General features: G+C 45.7%; 1 long non-coding RNA gene across 1 annotated transcript; it reads right to left on the reverse strand.

The window, feature by feature from the left end:
* Nucleotides 1–95: 95 nt before the first annotated feature.
* On the reverse strand, nucleotides 96–16,740 carry LOC142311963 (uncharacterized). Its single transcript, XR_012754318.1, has 3 exons — nucleotides 16,614–16,740; nucleotides 389–533; nucleotides 96–259 (listed from the first exon to the last, which is right to left on the reverse strand). It is a non-coding gene; the product is annotated as an uncharacterized LOC142311963 (long non-coding RNA).
* Nucleotides 16,741–17,269: the final 529 nt, after the last annotated feature.

Consider the following 17,269-nt stretch of genomic DNA (forward strand, 5'->3'; position numbering starts at 1 on the left):
ACACATACAATGATACCGTCATCCCCCGATCCCTTCATAGCATTACTGTATATTGTCCCAGCATTCCCAGCAGTGTCACCTCTCCAGTCAGCAGCTCAATCATCTTGTAGGTGAGTTCTAGGATCTTCTGGTCATTGATGTCCTCATGTATCAGGGGGTGAAGTGGAGGCCCCGTGATTGGCCTCAGGGGTCTTCCCCATCCCTCAGACACAGGGGCCTGACAGCGATCACTAGAGGTCTTCTTCACTACTGTGTAATCCTGGTTATGGAGAGACACATTAATAAACCTCACTACAGACATTTCCAGAGTCCTCACCTCTCCAGTTCTGTCCATCTGTTATTCCCATAGATAAGAATGATGTAATGTGACATCATCAGAATCTCTCACCTCTCCAGTAATCCGGAAGAGGATCTCTAGGGTGAGGTGTAATATCCTCTCCGCCATCTTGTCCCTGTCCCTATCCATCCTTGACAGGTCAATCAGGAAAATTCTCTTATATAGAAGATCTGAGAGGATCCGATATTGTAGGGACCTGAATGGGGAGAAGATGACGATGTAACATCAGAAAGATCCCATGTAAGAAATCTCCGGAGCTGTTACCGGCTTCACATGATCACTACATCCAGTCCTGGCCCCGTCCTGCCCCCGATATAACACACAGTGCAACTATAGTCACAAACAGGGATTTATCACAGAATATTTCCAATCCAGCACCAAAAATCACTAAACAAATCTACAAGGAAAATGAAATTATCTGAATCTTTGTTAAATATTTCATAAGAACAAGAAATAAAGTTTTAAAGTGCAGGAACCTCCACAGAGATCGGGACGGCAGAACCGGGGCCGTCGGTAACAGATAATGATACATTAATATCTCCTGATAGTGACAACATGGAGTGGGCGACGGCCATAATGGAGACTGTACAGTAACAGAGCAGCGAGCGGCGTCAGGAGGGAAGTGACCCAATCTAATCCCATACAGACAGATCTCCTGATAGAGCCACAAAGGGGATGTCTGTGATGGTATTTTGGGTGGTGTATGATGCTGGAGGGATGCCGGCTATGGGATTTGTAGCGGTGTACGAAGCAGGGGGTTTGTATGTGGTGGGATTTGGGGCGGTGCATGATGCTGGGGAGGATACCTGTGATAGCATTTGGGTGATGTAAAATGCAGGGGGGATGCCTGTGATGGGATTTGGGGGTTTACAATGCTGTTCGGGATGTATATGGTGGGATTTGGGAGGTGTACGATGCTGTGGGTATTTCGGGGGTGTATGATGCTTGATGCACATTTGCGGTGAGATTGGGGGGGTATACAATGCTGGGAGTTTGAATGTGGTGCGATGTGAATGGTGTACAAAGCTGGGGGATGTCTTTGGTGGCATTTGGGGGACTGCACAATACTGAGAGAGATGCCTGTGGTAGCATTTGGGGGGTGTGCGATGCCGGGTGGGATGCTTGTGGTGGGATCTGGGGTCGTGTAGAATGCTGGGGGTGAGAGGGGAGAATGCTTGTGGTGGGATTTGGAGTGGTGTGCAATGTTGAGGGTTTGCCTGTAATGGAATTTGGGGGGTGTATGATGCTGTGGAAATGCGTGTGTAAGATATGGGGAAGTACGATTCTGAACGGATGTCTGCGGTGAGATTTGTGTGGTGTATGATGCTGGGGAAGATGCCTGCAGTGGCATTCGAAGTGGTGTACGATGCTGGTGGATTCCATGAGGGGGGTTTAATGCTGTGAGGATACCTGTGGTGGCATTTGGGAGAGAAATGATGCTGTGGGAAAAGCCTGTGGTGTGATCTGGGTGGTATACGATGCAGTTGGGATGCCTGCGGTAGCATTAGAAGGGTGTACGATGCTGGGGAGATGCCTGCGGTGGTATTTAGGGCATATGATGCTGTGGGGGATGTCTGTGGCAGCATTTAGTGAGTGTGCGAAACTGTGAGGGTTTGAGAGGGTGGGGGGTGTAAAATGCTGGTGGAATGCTATTCTAGCTGTACTACCCGGCTTCGCCCGGGTTAATAACTGCTGTTAACAAAATAGAATGTATTAACATTCCCGGGATAGAATGTATAAATAGAATATATTAACGCCCAGGATAGTAAATGTCTCTCTGTTTCTTTCCCATTCTCTGTCTGTCTCCCCTTCTGTATATATCTCTCTGTCTCTCTCTCTTTGTCTGTCTGTCTCTTTGTCCGTCAGTCTCAATCTCTTTCCCTCTCTGTCTATCTATCTCTGTCACTTTCCCTGTCTGTCGCTTTCCCTCTGTCTCTTTCCCTGTGTCAGTCTCTTTACCTGTCTTTGTCTGTCTCTTACCCTGTCTGTCTCTTTCCCTTTCTTTCCCTGTCTGTCTGTTTCCCTGTGTCTATCTCTGTCTCTTTGTCTGTCTGGCTCTTTGTCTGTGTCTGTCTCTTACCCTGTCTACGTCTGTTTCTAACCCTGTCTGTGTCTGCCTCTTTCTCTGTCTGTGTCTGTCTCTTTCCCTGGCTGCATTGTGACAGGCCAACATTCCATATAAGGGCGTGGCTGCGCATTCTTCTGAAGTTCTGGCTGCACTGTGGCTCCCAGCTCCAATCGCTTTAATGGAGGCAGGTTTTTTGGCAAATAACCAAAGCGCGAGGTTAAAATTTCCCTTCAAAACATAGCCTATGACGCTCTCAGGGTCCAGACGTGTGAGTGTGCAAAATTTTGTGGCTGTAGCTGCGACTGTGCAATGCCAATTCCGGACATACACACATTCAGCTTTATATATTAGATTTCACAGTATTTAGAGTTTGTTCTGCAAAAAGTTGTTGTTTTTTTTTTTTTACCAATGCTTACACTTACTGCTAATGGGGGACTTGTTCAATGTACTGGTGTGTTCACCAGACCAGGCTTCACTTAAATGCCTGTTTGGTTCAAGCGAAGATGGAAGTGCTACTATAGCCATTACATTACGTCCAAAAAATATTTTATCAAAGCGATAATGCTTGACTTGTAATGTTATTCATTGGAAAACACGAATACAAAATCGCATGTGGAGCTGGAAGGATTCCTTGTATTCTTTTATATATACCTGACAGGGACCCATACAGTCTGATGTCCTCACTAATATATACCTGACAGGGGCCCATACAGTCTGATGTCCTCACTAATATACACCTGACAGGAGCTCATCCAGTCTGATGTCCTCACTAATATACACCTGACAGGGGCCCATACAGTCTGATGTCCTCACTAATATACACCTGACAGGGGCCCATACAGTCTGATGTCCTCACTAATATATACCTGACAGGAGCCCATACAGTCTGATGTCCTCACTAATATATACCTGACAGGAGCCCATACAGTCTGATGTCCTCACTAATATATACCTGACAGGAGCCCATACAGTCTGATTTCCTCACTAATATATACCTGACAGGAGCCCATACAGTCTGATGTCCTCACTAATATATACCTGACAGGAGCCCATACAGTCTGATGTCCTCACTAATATATACCTGACAGGAGCCCATAAAGTCTGATGTCCTCACTAATATATACCTGACAGGAACCCATACAGTCTGATGTCCTCACTGATATACAGTTAGGTCCAGAAATATTTGGACAGTGACACAATTTTCGCGAGTTGGGCTCTGCATGCCACCACATTGGATTTGAAATGAAACCTCTACAACAGAATTCAAGTGCAGATTGTAACGATTAATTTGAAGGTTTGAACAAAAATATCTGATAGAATTTCTAGGAATTGTACACATTTCTTTACAAACACTCCACATTTTAGGAGGTCAAAAGTAATTGGACAAATAAACCAAACCCAAATAAAATATTTTTATTTTCAATATTTAGTTGCGAATCCTTTGGAGGCAATCACTGCCTTAAGTCTGGAACCCATGGACATCACCAAACGCTGGGTTTCCTCCTTCTTAATGCTTTGCCAGGCCTTTACAGCCGCAGCCTTCAGGTCTTGCTTGTTTGTGGGTCTTTCCGTCTTAAGTCTGGATTTGAGCAAGTGAAATGCATGCTCAATTGGGTTAAGATCTGGTGATTAACTTGGCCATTGCAGAATGTTCCACTTTTTTGCACTCCTGAACTCCTGGGTAGCTTTGGCTGTATGCTTGGGGGTCATTGTCCATCTGTACTATGAAGCGCCGTCTGATCAACTTTGCGGCATTTGGCTGAATCTGGGCTGAAAGTATATCCCGGTACACTTCAGAATTCATCCGGCTACTCTTGTCTGCTGTTATGTCATCAATAAACACAAGTGACCCAGTGCCATTGAAAGCCATGCATGCCCATGCCATCATGTTGCCTCCACCATGTTTTACAGAGGATGTGGTGTGCCTTGGATCATGTGCCGTTCCCTTTCTCTCCAAACTTTTTTCTTCCCATCATTCTGGTACAGGTTGATCTTTGTCTCATCTGTCCATAGAATACTTTTCCAGAACTGAGCTGGCTTCATGAGGTGTTTTTCAGAAAATGTAACTCTAGCCTGTCTATTTTTGGAATTGATGAATGGTTTGCATCTAGATGTGAACCCTTTGTATTTACTTTCATGGAGTCTTCTCTTTACTGTTGACTTAGAGACAGATACACCTACTTCACTGAGAGTGTTCTGGACTTCAGTTGATGTTGTGAACGGGTTCTTCTTCACCAAAGAAAGTATGCGGCGATCATCCACCACTGTTGTCATCCGTGGACGCCCAGGCCTTTTTGAGTTCCCAAGCTCACCAGTCAATTCCTTTTTTCTCAGAATGTATCCGACTGTTGATTTTGCTACTCCAAGCATGTCTGCTATCTCTCTGATGGATTTTTTCTTTTTTTTCAGCCTCAGGATGTTCTGCTTCACCTCAATTGAGAGTTCCTTAGACCGCATGTTGTCTGGTCACAGCAACAGCTTCCAAATGCAAAACCACACACCTGTAATCAACCCCAGACCTTTTAACTACTTCATTGATTACAGGTTAACGAGGGAGACGCATTCAGAGTTAATTGCAGCCCTTAGAGTCCCTTGTCCAATTACTTTTGGTCCCTTGAAAAAGAGGAGGCTATGCATTACAGAGCTATGATTCCTAAACCCTTTCTCCGATTTGGATGTGAAAACTCTCATATTGCAGCTGGGAGTGTGCACTTTCAGCCCATATTATATATATAATTGTATTTCTGAACATGTTTTTGTAAACAGCTAAAATAACAAAACTTGTGTCACTGTCCAAATATTTCTGGACCTAACTGTATATACCTGACAGGAGCCTATACAGTCTGATGTCCTCACTAATATATACCTGACAGGAGCCCATACATTTTGATGTCCTCACTAATATATACCTGACAGGAGCCCATACAGTCTGATGTCCTCACTAATATACACCTGACAGGAGCCCATACATTCTAATGTCCTCACTAATATATAGCTGACAGGAGCCCATACAGTCTGATGTCCTCACTAATATACACCTGACAGGAGCCCATACAGTCTGATGTCCTCACTAGAGTTGAGCGCGGTTCGCGGTTCTCCAGTTCGCAGTTCGAGTGATTTTGGGGGCTGTTCTAGATCGAACTATAACTCAAACTTTTTGCTAAAAGCTCGATAGTTCTAGATACGTTCAAGAACTGTTCTAGCAGCAAAAAGCAGGGCTTTATATAGCTACAGTGTGCAGGAGCCATCGCTGGCAGCCTGCCAGAAGCTGGTAACCAAGATAAACATCGGGTATCCAAGCAAAGCGCTTTGGTTAGTAACCCGATGTTTATCCTAGTTACGTGCAGGAAGCCCACACTTCCCCGCTCAGCTCGCTCCGCCCCCTCCTGCCCGCGGCATGTACACACGTACACACACACACACACACACACACACACACTCTGCACACATGGCCCCGCTCGGCTTACCTGCGGTGATGAAGTCCCGCCATCCCGACCTCAGCGCTGTCACTGTCCTCCATGGCCGCCGCTTGTCACATCACCTTCTCTCGCTTCCGACCCGAGACTGACTAGCGGTGACGTCACGGGCCTCTCGCGATACTTGGCTGTGAAGGCGGCGGTCATTGAACTCAGTGACAGGTGCTGTCAGTGTGCTGGAGATCAGCGCAGGTAATGTACCTCGCTGACAGCAGCACTTGTCATCCCCTGCAGTGACCTGGGTGACCCATTGATGTTAGCTCAGGTCACTGCATTGCTCTCCCAGCCAATGGGGAACATCCTGCTCTTCATTGACTGGGACAGTGTGGATCGTCATGGCAACCCCTTGGATTACACCAGACCTGGATTTGTTTTTCTTTCTAATAAATTGGTTAAAGAGGGAATGTTTTGGGGAGTGTTTTTTCAAATAAAAATGTGTTTGTCGTCTATTTTTTTTTATTACTTACTGGGTTGGTGATGTCGGGTATCTGATAGACGCCTGATCTCACCAACCCCAGGGCTTGATGCCAGGTGACATTACACATCTGGTATTAACCCCATATATTACCCCGTTTGCCACCGCACCAGGGCGCGGGATTAGCTGGGGCGAAGCACCAGGATTGGCGCATCTAATGGATGCGCCACTTCTGGGGCGGCTGCGGCCTGCTATTTTTAGGCTGGGGAGAGTCCAATAACCATGGACCTCCCTAGTCTGAGAATATCAGACCCCAGCTGTCTGCTTTACCTTGGCTGGTGATCCAATTTTGGGGGGACCCCTACGTGTTGTTTTTTTTTAATTATTTATTTAATTTAAAATAACAGCGTGGGGTGCCCTCAGTTTTGGATTACCAGCCAAGGTGAGGTTGCCAGCTGTGGTCTGCAGGCTGCAGCCGTCTGCTTTGCCCTAGCTGGCTACAAAACTAGGGGGAACCCTACGTCATTTTTTTTTTCCATTTTTTTTGGCTAAATACAAAGCTAAGCACCCTTTAGTGTCACATGAAAGGCACCAAAGGGTGCAAAATTACAAAATGCAGGAGAGTGGGACATTCTGTGTCTTTCTGGCATTATAATGACAGAATAATAATAATATAATAATAATTTTATTCATTTATATAGCGCTATTAATTCCACAGCGCTTTACATACATTGGCAATACTGTCCCCATTGGGGCTCACAATCTAGAGTCCCTATCTGTATGTTTTTGGAGTGTGGGAGGAAACCGGAGAACCCGGAGGAAACCCACGCAAACACGGGGAGAACATACAAACTCTTTGCAGATGGTGTCCTTGGTGGGATTTGAACCCAGGACCCCAGCGCTGCAAGACTGCAGTGCTAACCACTGAGCCACCGTGCCGCCCGAAAAGACTGATATGAAGTGTACAAGCACAAGAAAATCACCAGAGCGCTCTACGCTGTGAAAAGCAGTAGAAAATGGCACTGGAGTGAACATGTGACCGCCTCATGTAGGATGAAGCTATGGATCCTGGGTAAATTTATGCATTTACCCTCCTTCAGTTTTTTTTGCAGTACACAAAAAAAACCGGAAGGCACTCGGATGACAAACAGATGACATACGGACCGTCTACGGAACGGAAACGGATGCCCCACGGATGCACCCGTGAAAAAAAACGGACTGTTTTTTGCAGACCGCAAAAATGGATCGGTCGTGTTAATGTAGCCTTATTCTGATCTGCCGTTTATAAACAGCAGGCAGAAATAAGTGAATAGCGCCCCTCGGCGTCAGAAAATCTCCGGGGTTTCAGGGCTAGCTGAGACCCTGGAGATCATGATTCAGGACGGTTTTTCCGGTCCCAGCTCACGTGATCATAGGTATACACCGTACACCGATGATCACGTTACAGTAAATGACAGCGCCGGTAAAAAATTATTTATCTCCCATCTGGCATGAACAAACACTTCTCCACTTCTTCTCCACTTCTCCACTTTTTCTCCACTTTTTCTCCACTTTTTCTACACTTCTCCACTTTTTCTCCACCTTTTCTCCACTTTTTCTATGGTAGGTCTACCCATTAGCTCTGCCAGTAATAGTGTAGCTCTACACCTACTGCACATGTTACTTTATGATTGACATCTCTTTCGTACCAGAGCTGTCTAAGCCTACTCTGACCCCATATTTGTCATTACTATATTGTCCTTGTACTGTATTATGACATTTGTATCATGTGTTTCATTTCTTGCTGTGTTGCAATTTTTTTTTGCTGCATCCCAATTGTACCTCTACATTGTTCGAGTTTATGTTATTGTTCTCTCACTCTTATGTGATACTGATTATTGTCATTTTTCATGATTACATGCAGATAAGTCCAATCTGACGAAGGATCAGGCCGAAACGTCATTTGTAACTTGTTTTGGACAAAAACATATATGCTTATGAAAAAATTTTTTTTCCTAATACGGACCAATAAAGATAGATTTTGCATTACTATCCGTTGTGACTTACTGACTTAGTCTGGGAGATTTAGAGTGCCGAGGTTACTCACTAATTTTATCTATTATTACCTCTGAGCACCTATATACCAGTGAGCAGAGCTTCCTCTACAGTAGTTCTCCTGATTAGGCATGCCCTTACCTCATGAGCAGGGCATTGCAGCTTTGGTAGCAACCATTACGACATGGACTCTGCTGCTGTAGACCCGGGAAGAGTGAGTGCAGATTCATTGCACCCACACTCCTCACATGAAGGGTCCGCACTCCTAGAAAATGGGGGATACGTTCCCTGAGTGTCTCCCCCCCATATTCTAGACGGTCCAGAGTCGTCGTGGGACCCCTTTATTTTTTTTCTTACAATAAATTGGTGAAAGAGGAAATGGGGACTGTTTTTTCAAATAAATTTCTTTTGTCGATTTTTTTTTTTTTTGTTAGTACTGACAGTTTATGATGTTGGGTATCTAATAGACGCCATGACATCACAAACTGCTGGGCTTGATCTCAGGTGACTTTACAGCTAGTATCAACCCGATTTATTACCCGTTTGCCACTGCACCAGGGCACGGGATGAGCTGGGGTGAAGCGCCAGGATTGGCGCATCTAGTGGATGCGCCACGTCTGGGGTGCCTGCGGCCTGCTATTTTTAGGCTGTGAAGGCCCAATAACTATAGACCTTCCCACCCTGAGAATACCAGACCACAGCTGTCCGCTTTACCTTGGCTGGTGATCCAATTTGGGGGGGACCCTACTTTTATTGTGTAATTATTAATATTTATAAAATAATTATAAAAAAGAGCCTGAGGGGACCTCCACATTGGATCCCCAACCACGGTAAAGCTGCCAGCTGTGGTTTTCAGGCTACAGCCGTCTGCTTTACCCTAGCTGGCTATCAAAAATGGGGGGACCCAACGTCATTTTTTTTTTTAACTATTTTTTAAATAGAAAAAATTAATGGGCTTCCCTGTATTTTGATTGCCAACCAAGGTAACGGCAGGCAGATGGGGGTGGCAACCCATAGCTGTCTGCTTTATCTGCACTGAGAATCAAAAATACCGCGGAGCGCTACGTCATTTTTTTAAAGATTTATTTTTACAGCACTGTGATGTCCAGCAATCAAAATACAGGGAAGCCCATTTTGTTTTTAGTTATTTAAATAAAATAATTAAAAAAAATATATATGGGCTCCCGCTGCATTTTTTGTATTGCTAGCTAAGGGTAATCCAAGCAGCTACTGGCTGCTAACCCCCACTGCTTGGTGTTACCTTCACTGGCAATGGAAAATCCAGGGAAGCATTTTTTATTTTTTTTGCCATTAAACTACAAAAAAAGGACGTGAGCTTCGCCATATTTTTGTATGCTAGCCAGGTATAGCAGGCAGGTGCTGGAAGAGTTGGATACAGCGCCAGAAGATGGCGCTTCTATGAAAATGCCATTTTCTGAGGCGGCTGCCGTCTGCAATTCGCAGCAGTGGGGCCCAGAAAGCTCAGGCCAACCTGTGCTGCGGATTCCAATCCTCAGCTGCCTAGTTGTACCTGGCTGGACACAAAAATGGGGCGAAGCCTACGTCATTTGTTTTCTAATTATTTCATGAAATTCATGAAATAATAAAAAAAAGGGCTTCCCTTTATTTTTGGTTCCCAGCCGGGTACAAATAGGCAACTGGGGGTTGGGGGCAGCCGTACCTGCCTGCTGTACCTGGCTAGCATACAAAAATATGGCGAAGCCCACATAATTTTTTCAGGGGGCAAAAAACTTCTGCATACAGTCCTGGATGGAGTATTCTGAGCCTTGTAGTTCTGCAGCTGCTGTCTGTCTGTATGGAGAAGAGTAGACAGCAGCTGCAGAACTACAAGGCTCAGCATACTCCATCCAGGACTGTATGCAGACGTTTTTTGCCCACCAAAAAAATGACGTGGGCTTCGCCATATTTTTGTATGCTAGCCAGGTACAGCAGGCAGCCACGGGCTGCCTCCAACCCCCAGTTGCCTATTTGTACCCGGCTGGGAACCAAAAATATAGGGAAGCCCGTTTTTTTTAATTATTTCACTTATTTCATGAAATAATTAAAAAACAAATGACGTGGGCTTCGCCCCATTTTTGTGTCCGGCCAGGTACAACTAGGCAGCTGGGGATTGGAATCCGCAGCACAGGTTAGCCCGAGGTTTCTGGGCGCCTCTGCTGCGAATTTCAGTCCGCAGCCGTCCCAGAAAATGGTGCTCTCATAGAAGCACCATCATCTGGCGCTGTATGCAACTCTTCCAACAGCCCTGGAGCCGGGTGGCTTGTTTGGTAATCATGAGTTAATACTGGCTTTGTTTTACTAGCCAGTATTAAGCCAGAGATTCTTAATGTCAGGCACGTTTGACCCGGCCATTAAGAATCTCCAATAAAGGGTTAAAAAAAAGACACCACACAGAGAAAAAATACTTTAATAGAAATAAATACACAGACACATTAGAGACTCCATCTTTATTACCCCCTGTCAGCCCTCCACGATCCATGGTCTTCTGTCTTTCTCGTTCAACAAATGCAGCTCTGCTCCATCACTGCTGCATGGGGGAAGACGCTGCTTCCCGTGGAGCATTCACTCCGTGAAAGCTGCACGAGAAGCAGCGTGCAGCCTTCACTCCGTGAGTGATCAGTGCTGCTAGCGGTAACGCTGACAAATGCGTTACCATAGCAACGGTGCTCCCGGAGCCGCGGTTAGCGGTGACGTCACCGCTAACTGCGTTGCTATGGCAACGGTGATCTCCGTTAATGACCGGCTGTGTCAGCCGGTCCCTAACGGAACGGGGAGTCGACCGTGTGCTAGAGCATGTCGCCGGTACACGGCGATACACAAATGTGCATCGTGTACCGGAGAGATGCACTCGCAGGTCCTACATGACGCGTCATAGTCATGTGACCAGTCTGTAGCCAATGAGATAATAGCCACGTGACTGGTCACATGGCTATTTTGACGTCACGATAGGTCCTGCATCTCTGCTGGCAGTGCTGGTCACCGGGAGGATTCAGCGATCATCGGATGGAATAGCGGCAGAAGACAGAGTGCAGGAGGGATCGCGGGGACCGGTAAGTGTTATGGCAATGTTTATTAACTGTATGTGTACATTGATAATGCATTTTTATGTGTTTGTGATTGCCTCCCATTATAGCCTATTGGTTCGAGTTCGGTTCGTCGAACGTTCGACGAACCGAACTCGAACGGGAGCTCCGTTCGGCGAACCGACCTCGAGCCGAACCGTGACCGGTTCGCTCATCTCTAGTCCTCACTAATATATACCTGACAGGAGCCCATACAGTCTGATGTCCTCACTAATATATACCTGACAGGGGTCCATACAGTCTGATGTCCTCACTAATATATACCTGACAGGAGCCCATACAGTCTAATGTCCTCACTAATACAGTGCCTACAAGTAGTATTCAACCCCCTGCAGATTTAGCAGGTTTACACATTCGGAATTAACTTGGCATTGTGACATTTGGACTGTAGATCAGCCTGGAAGTGTGAAATGCACTGCAGCAAAAAAGAATGTTATTTATTTTTTTATTTAAATTGTGAAACGTTTATTCAGAGGGTCATTTATTATTCAACCCCTCAAACCACCAGAATTCTGTTTGGTTCCCCTAAAGTATTAAGAAGTATTTCAGGCACAAAGAACAATGAGCTTCACATGTTTGGATTAATTATCTCTTTTTCCAGCCGTGTCTGAGTAATTAAGACCGTCACCAAACTTGCGAACAGCACTCATACATGGTCAACATGGGAAAGACAAAGGAGCATTCCAAGGCCATCTGAAACAAGATCGTGGAGAGTCACAAGGCTGGCAAGGGGTACAAAACCCTTTCCAAGGAGTTGGGCCTACCTGTCTCCACTGTTGGGAGCATCATCCGGAAGTGGAAGGCTTATGGAACTACTGTTAGCCTTCCACGGCCTGGACAGCCTTTGAAAGTTTCCACCCGTGCCGAGGCCAGGCTTGTCCGAAGAGTCAAGGCTAACCCAAGGACAACAAGGAAGGAGCTCCGGGAAGATCTGGTGGCAGTGGGGACATTGGTTTCAGTCAATACCATAAGTAACGTACTCCACCGCAATGGTCCCCGTTCCAGACGAGCCCGTAAGGTACTTTTACTTTCAAAGCGTCATGTCAAGGCTCGTCTACAGTTTGCTCATGATCACTTGAAGGACTCTGAGACAGACTGGTTCAAGGTTCTCTGGTCTGATGAGACCAAGATCGAGATCTTTGGTGCCAACCACACACGTGACGTTTGGAGACTGGATGGCACTGCATGCGACCCCAAGAATACCATCCCTACAGTCAAGCATGGTGGTGGCAGCATCATGCTGTGGGGCTGTTTCTCAGCCAAGGGGCCTGGCCATCTGGTCCGCATCCATGGGAAGATGGATAGCACGGCCTACCTGGAGATTTTGGCCAAGAACCTCCGCTCCTCCATCAAGGATCTTAAGATGGGTCGTCATTTCATCTTCCAATAAGACAACTACCCAAAGCACACAGCCAAGAAAACCAAGGCCTGGTTCAAGAGGGAAAAAATCAAGGTGTTGCAGTGGCCTAGTCAGTCTCCTGACCTTAACCCAATTGAAAACTTGTGGAAGGAGCTCAAGATTAAAGTCCACATGAGACACCCAAAGAACCTAGATAACTTGGAGAAGATCTGCATGGAGGAGTGGGCCAAGATAACTCCAGAGACCTGTGCCGCCCTGATCAGGTCTTATAAAAGACGATTATTAGCTGTAATTGCAAACAAGGGTTATTTCACAAAATATTAAACCTAGGGGTTGAATAATAATTGACCCACACTTTTATGTTGAAAATTTATTAAAATTTAACTGAGCAACATAACTTGTTGGTTTGTAAGATTTATGCATCTGTTAATAAATCCTGCTCTTGTTTGAAGTTTGCAGGCTCTAACTTATTTGCATCTTATCAAACCTGCTAAATCTGCAGGGGGTTGAATACTACTTGTAGGCACTGTATATACCTGACAGGAGCCCATACAGTCTGATGTCCTCACTAATATATACCTGACAGGAGCCCATACAGTCTGATGTCCTCACTAATATATACCTGACAGGAGCCCATACAGTCTGATGTCCTCACTGATATATATACCTGACAGGAGCCCATACAGTCTGATGTCCTCACTAATATATACCTGACAGGAGCCCATACAGTCTGATGTCCTCACTAATATATACCTGACAGGAGCCCATACAGTCTGATGTCCTCACTAATATATACCTGACAGGAGCCCATACATTCTGATGTCCTCACTAATATATACCTGACAGGAGCCCATACAGTCTGATGTCCTAACTAATATACACCTGACAGGAGCCCATACAGTCTGATTTCCTCACTAATATATACCTGACAGGAGCCCATACAGTCTGATGTCCTCACTAATATATACCTGACAGGAGCCCATACAGTCTGATGTCCTCACTGATATATATACCTGACAGGAGCCCATACAGTCTGATGTCCTCACTAATATACACCTGACAGGAGACCATACAGTCTGATGTCCTCACTAATATATAGCTGACTAGAGCCAATACAGTCTGATGTCCTCACTAATATACACCTGACAGGAGCCCATACAGTCTGATGTCCTCACTAATATATACCTGACAGGAGCCCATACAGTCTGATGTCCTCACTAATATATACCTGACAGGAGCCCATACAGTCTGATGTCCTCACGAATATATACCTGACAGGAGCCCATACAGTCTGATTTCCACACTAATATATACCTGACAGGAGCCCATACAGTCTGATGTCCTCACTAATATATACCTGACAGGAGCACATACATTCTGATGTCCTCACTAATATATACCTGACAGGAGCCCATACAGTCTGATGTCCTCACTAATATACACCTGACAGGAGCCCATACATTCTGATGTCCTCACTAATATATACCTGACAGCGGCCCATACATTCTGATGTCCTCACTAATATATACCTGACAGGAGCCCATACAGTCTGATGTCCTCACTAATATATACCTGACAGGAACCCATACAGTCTGATGTCCTCACTAATATATACCTGACAGGAGCCCATACAGTCTGATGTCCTCACTGATGTATATACCTGACAGGAGCCCATACAGTCTGATGTCCTCACTAATATATACCTGACAGGAGCCCATACATTCTGATGTCCTCACTAATATATACCTGACAGGAGCCCATCCAGTCTGATGTCCTCACTAATATATACCTGACAGGAGCCCATACAGTCTGATGTCCTCACTAATATACACCTGACAGGAGCCCATACATTCTGATGTCCTCACTAATATATACCTGACAGGAGCCCATACAGTCTGATGTCCTCACTAATATATACCTGACAGGAGCCCATACAGTCTGATGTCCTCACTAATATATACCTGACAGGAGCCCATACAGTCTAATGTCCTCACTAATATATACCTGACAGGAGCTCATCCAGTCTGATGTCCTCACTAATATATACCTGACAGGAGCCCATACATTCTGATGTCCTCACTAATATATCTGACAGGGGCCCATACAGTCTGATGTCCTCACTAATATACAGCTGACAGGAGCCCATACATTCTAATGTCCTCAGTAATATATACCTGACAGCGGCCCATACATTCTGATGTCCTCACTAATATATACCCGGCAGGAGCCCATACGTTCTGATGTCCTCACTAATATATACCTGACAGGAGCCCATACAGTCTGATGTCTTCACTAATATATACCTGACAGGAGCCCATACATTCTGATGTCCTCACTAATATATACCTGACAGGAGCCCATACGTTCTGATGTCCTCACTAATATATACCTGACAGGAGCCCATACAGTCTGATGTCTTCACTAATATATACCTGACAGGAGCCCATACATTCTGATGTCCTCACTAATATATACCTGACAGGGGCCCATACTGTCTGATGTCCTCACTAATATATACCTGACAGGAGCCCATACAGTCTGATGTCCTCACTAATATATACCTGACAGGAACCCATACAGTCTGATGTCCTCACTAATATATACCTGACAGGAGCCCATACAGTCTGATGTCCTCACTAATATACACCTGACAGGAGCCCATACAGTCTGATGTCCTCACTAATATATACCTGACAGGAACCCATACAGTCTGATGTCCTCACTAATATATACCTGACAGGAGCCCATACAGTCTGATGTCTTCACTAATATATACCTGACAGGAGCCCATACAGTCTGATGTCCTCACTAATATATACCTGACAGGAACCCATACAGTCTGATGTCCTCACTAATATATACCTGACAGGAGCCCATACAGTCTGATGTCCTCACTAATATATACCTGACAGGAGCCCATACAGTCTGATGTCCTCACTAATATATACCTGACAGCGGCCCATACAGTCTGATGTCCTCACTAATATATACCTGACAGGAGCCCATACAGTCTGATGTCCTCACTAATATATACCTGACAGGAGCCCATACAGTCTGATGTCCTCACTAATATATACCTGACAGGAGCCCATACAGTCTGATGTCCTCACTAATATATACCTGACAGGAGCCCATACAGTCTGATGTCCTCACTAATATATACCTGACAGGAACCCATACAGTCTGATGTCCTCACTAATATATACCTGACAGGAGCCCATACAGTCTGATGTCCTCACTAATATATACCTGACAGGAGCCCATACAGTCTGATGTCCTCACTAATATATACCTGACAGGAGCCCATACAGTCTGATGTCCTCACTAATATATACCTGACAGGAACCCATACAGTCTGATGTCCTCACTAATATATACCTGACAGGAGCCCATACAGTCTGATGTCCTCACTAATATACACCTGACAGGAGCCCATACATTCTGATGTCCTCACTAATATATACCTGACAGCGGCCCATACAGTCTGATGTCCTCACTAATATATACCTGAGAGGAGCCCATACAGTCTGATGTCCTCACTAATATATACCTGACAGCGGCCCATACAGTCTGATGTCCTCACTAATATATACCTGACAGGAGCCCATACAGTCTGATGTCCTCACTAATATACACCTGACAGGAGCCCATACAGTCTGATGTCCTCACTAATATACACATGACAGGGGCCCATACAGTCTGATGTCCTCACTAATATACACATGACAGGGGCCCATACAGTCTGATGTCCTCACTAATATACACATGACAGGGGCCCATATATTATATGCACAGCAGCAATGGAAAACCTCCACATACCTCCTCCTACAGAGCTGCACAATGCACAGTAGCGTCTAAATCCCAGTGGCCAGAGGGACCTCTGCTGACGTCACGCCCATGTGACCAGAAAGGGGCGGGGCCTCCACGACAATGCTCATACCAAGTAGATACATTTTTCTTTTAAGTCCACATCGGCATAGAGTTGATTACAATAGATGCGGGGGATTAGAGGTAAGACCCCCACATGGGGGTTGCAAAGGGGGGCGAAGCCCCCCCCTTGCATGAGTATAGAGGACGGAAGGAAACATCGCCACGCCCACCAAACAAACCGTCACGCCCACAGGTCCTTCTACCCACTGGGATTTAGCCACTTGGGGGTCTTACTCCCAGACCCCCGCTTCTATTGTAATCAACTCTATGCCGATGTGGACTTAGAAGAAAAATGCATCTTTTTGGTATGAGCAATGTCGTGATGGCCCCGCCCCTTTCTGGTCACATGGGCGTGACGTCAGCAGAGGTCCCACTGGGATTTAGATGCTACCCTGATATACAGGCTGTTCTGTGCTTACAGGACCTGTGATGATGTCACATGGAGGGGAGGAGTCAGGGGTCACATGATCAGTTCCTCAGAGTGTGCAGAATTCTGCTGTGTTGGTTGTCATGGTGCTGGATGAGGGGAAGGTTATGTGTGGGGT

Source organism: Anomaloglossus baeobatrachus, chromosome 5 (genome assembly GCF_048569485.1).
Source record: "Anomaloglossus baeobatrachus isolate aAnoBae1 chromosome 5, aAnoBae1.hap1, whole genome shotgun sequence".
In the NCBI taxonomy this organism is placed as follows: Eukaryota; Metazoa; Chordata; class Amphibia; order Anura; family Aromobatidae; genus Anomaloglossus; species Anomaloglossus baeobatrachus.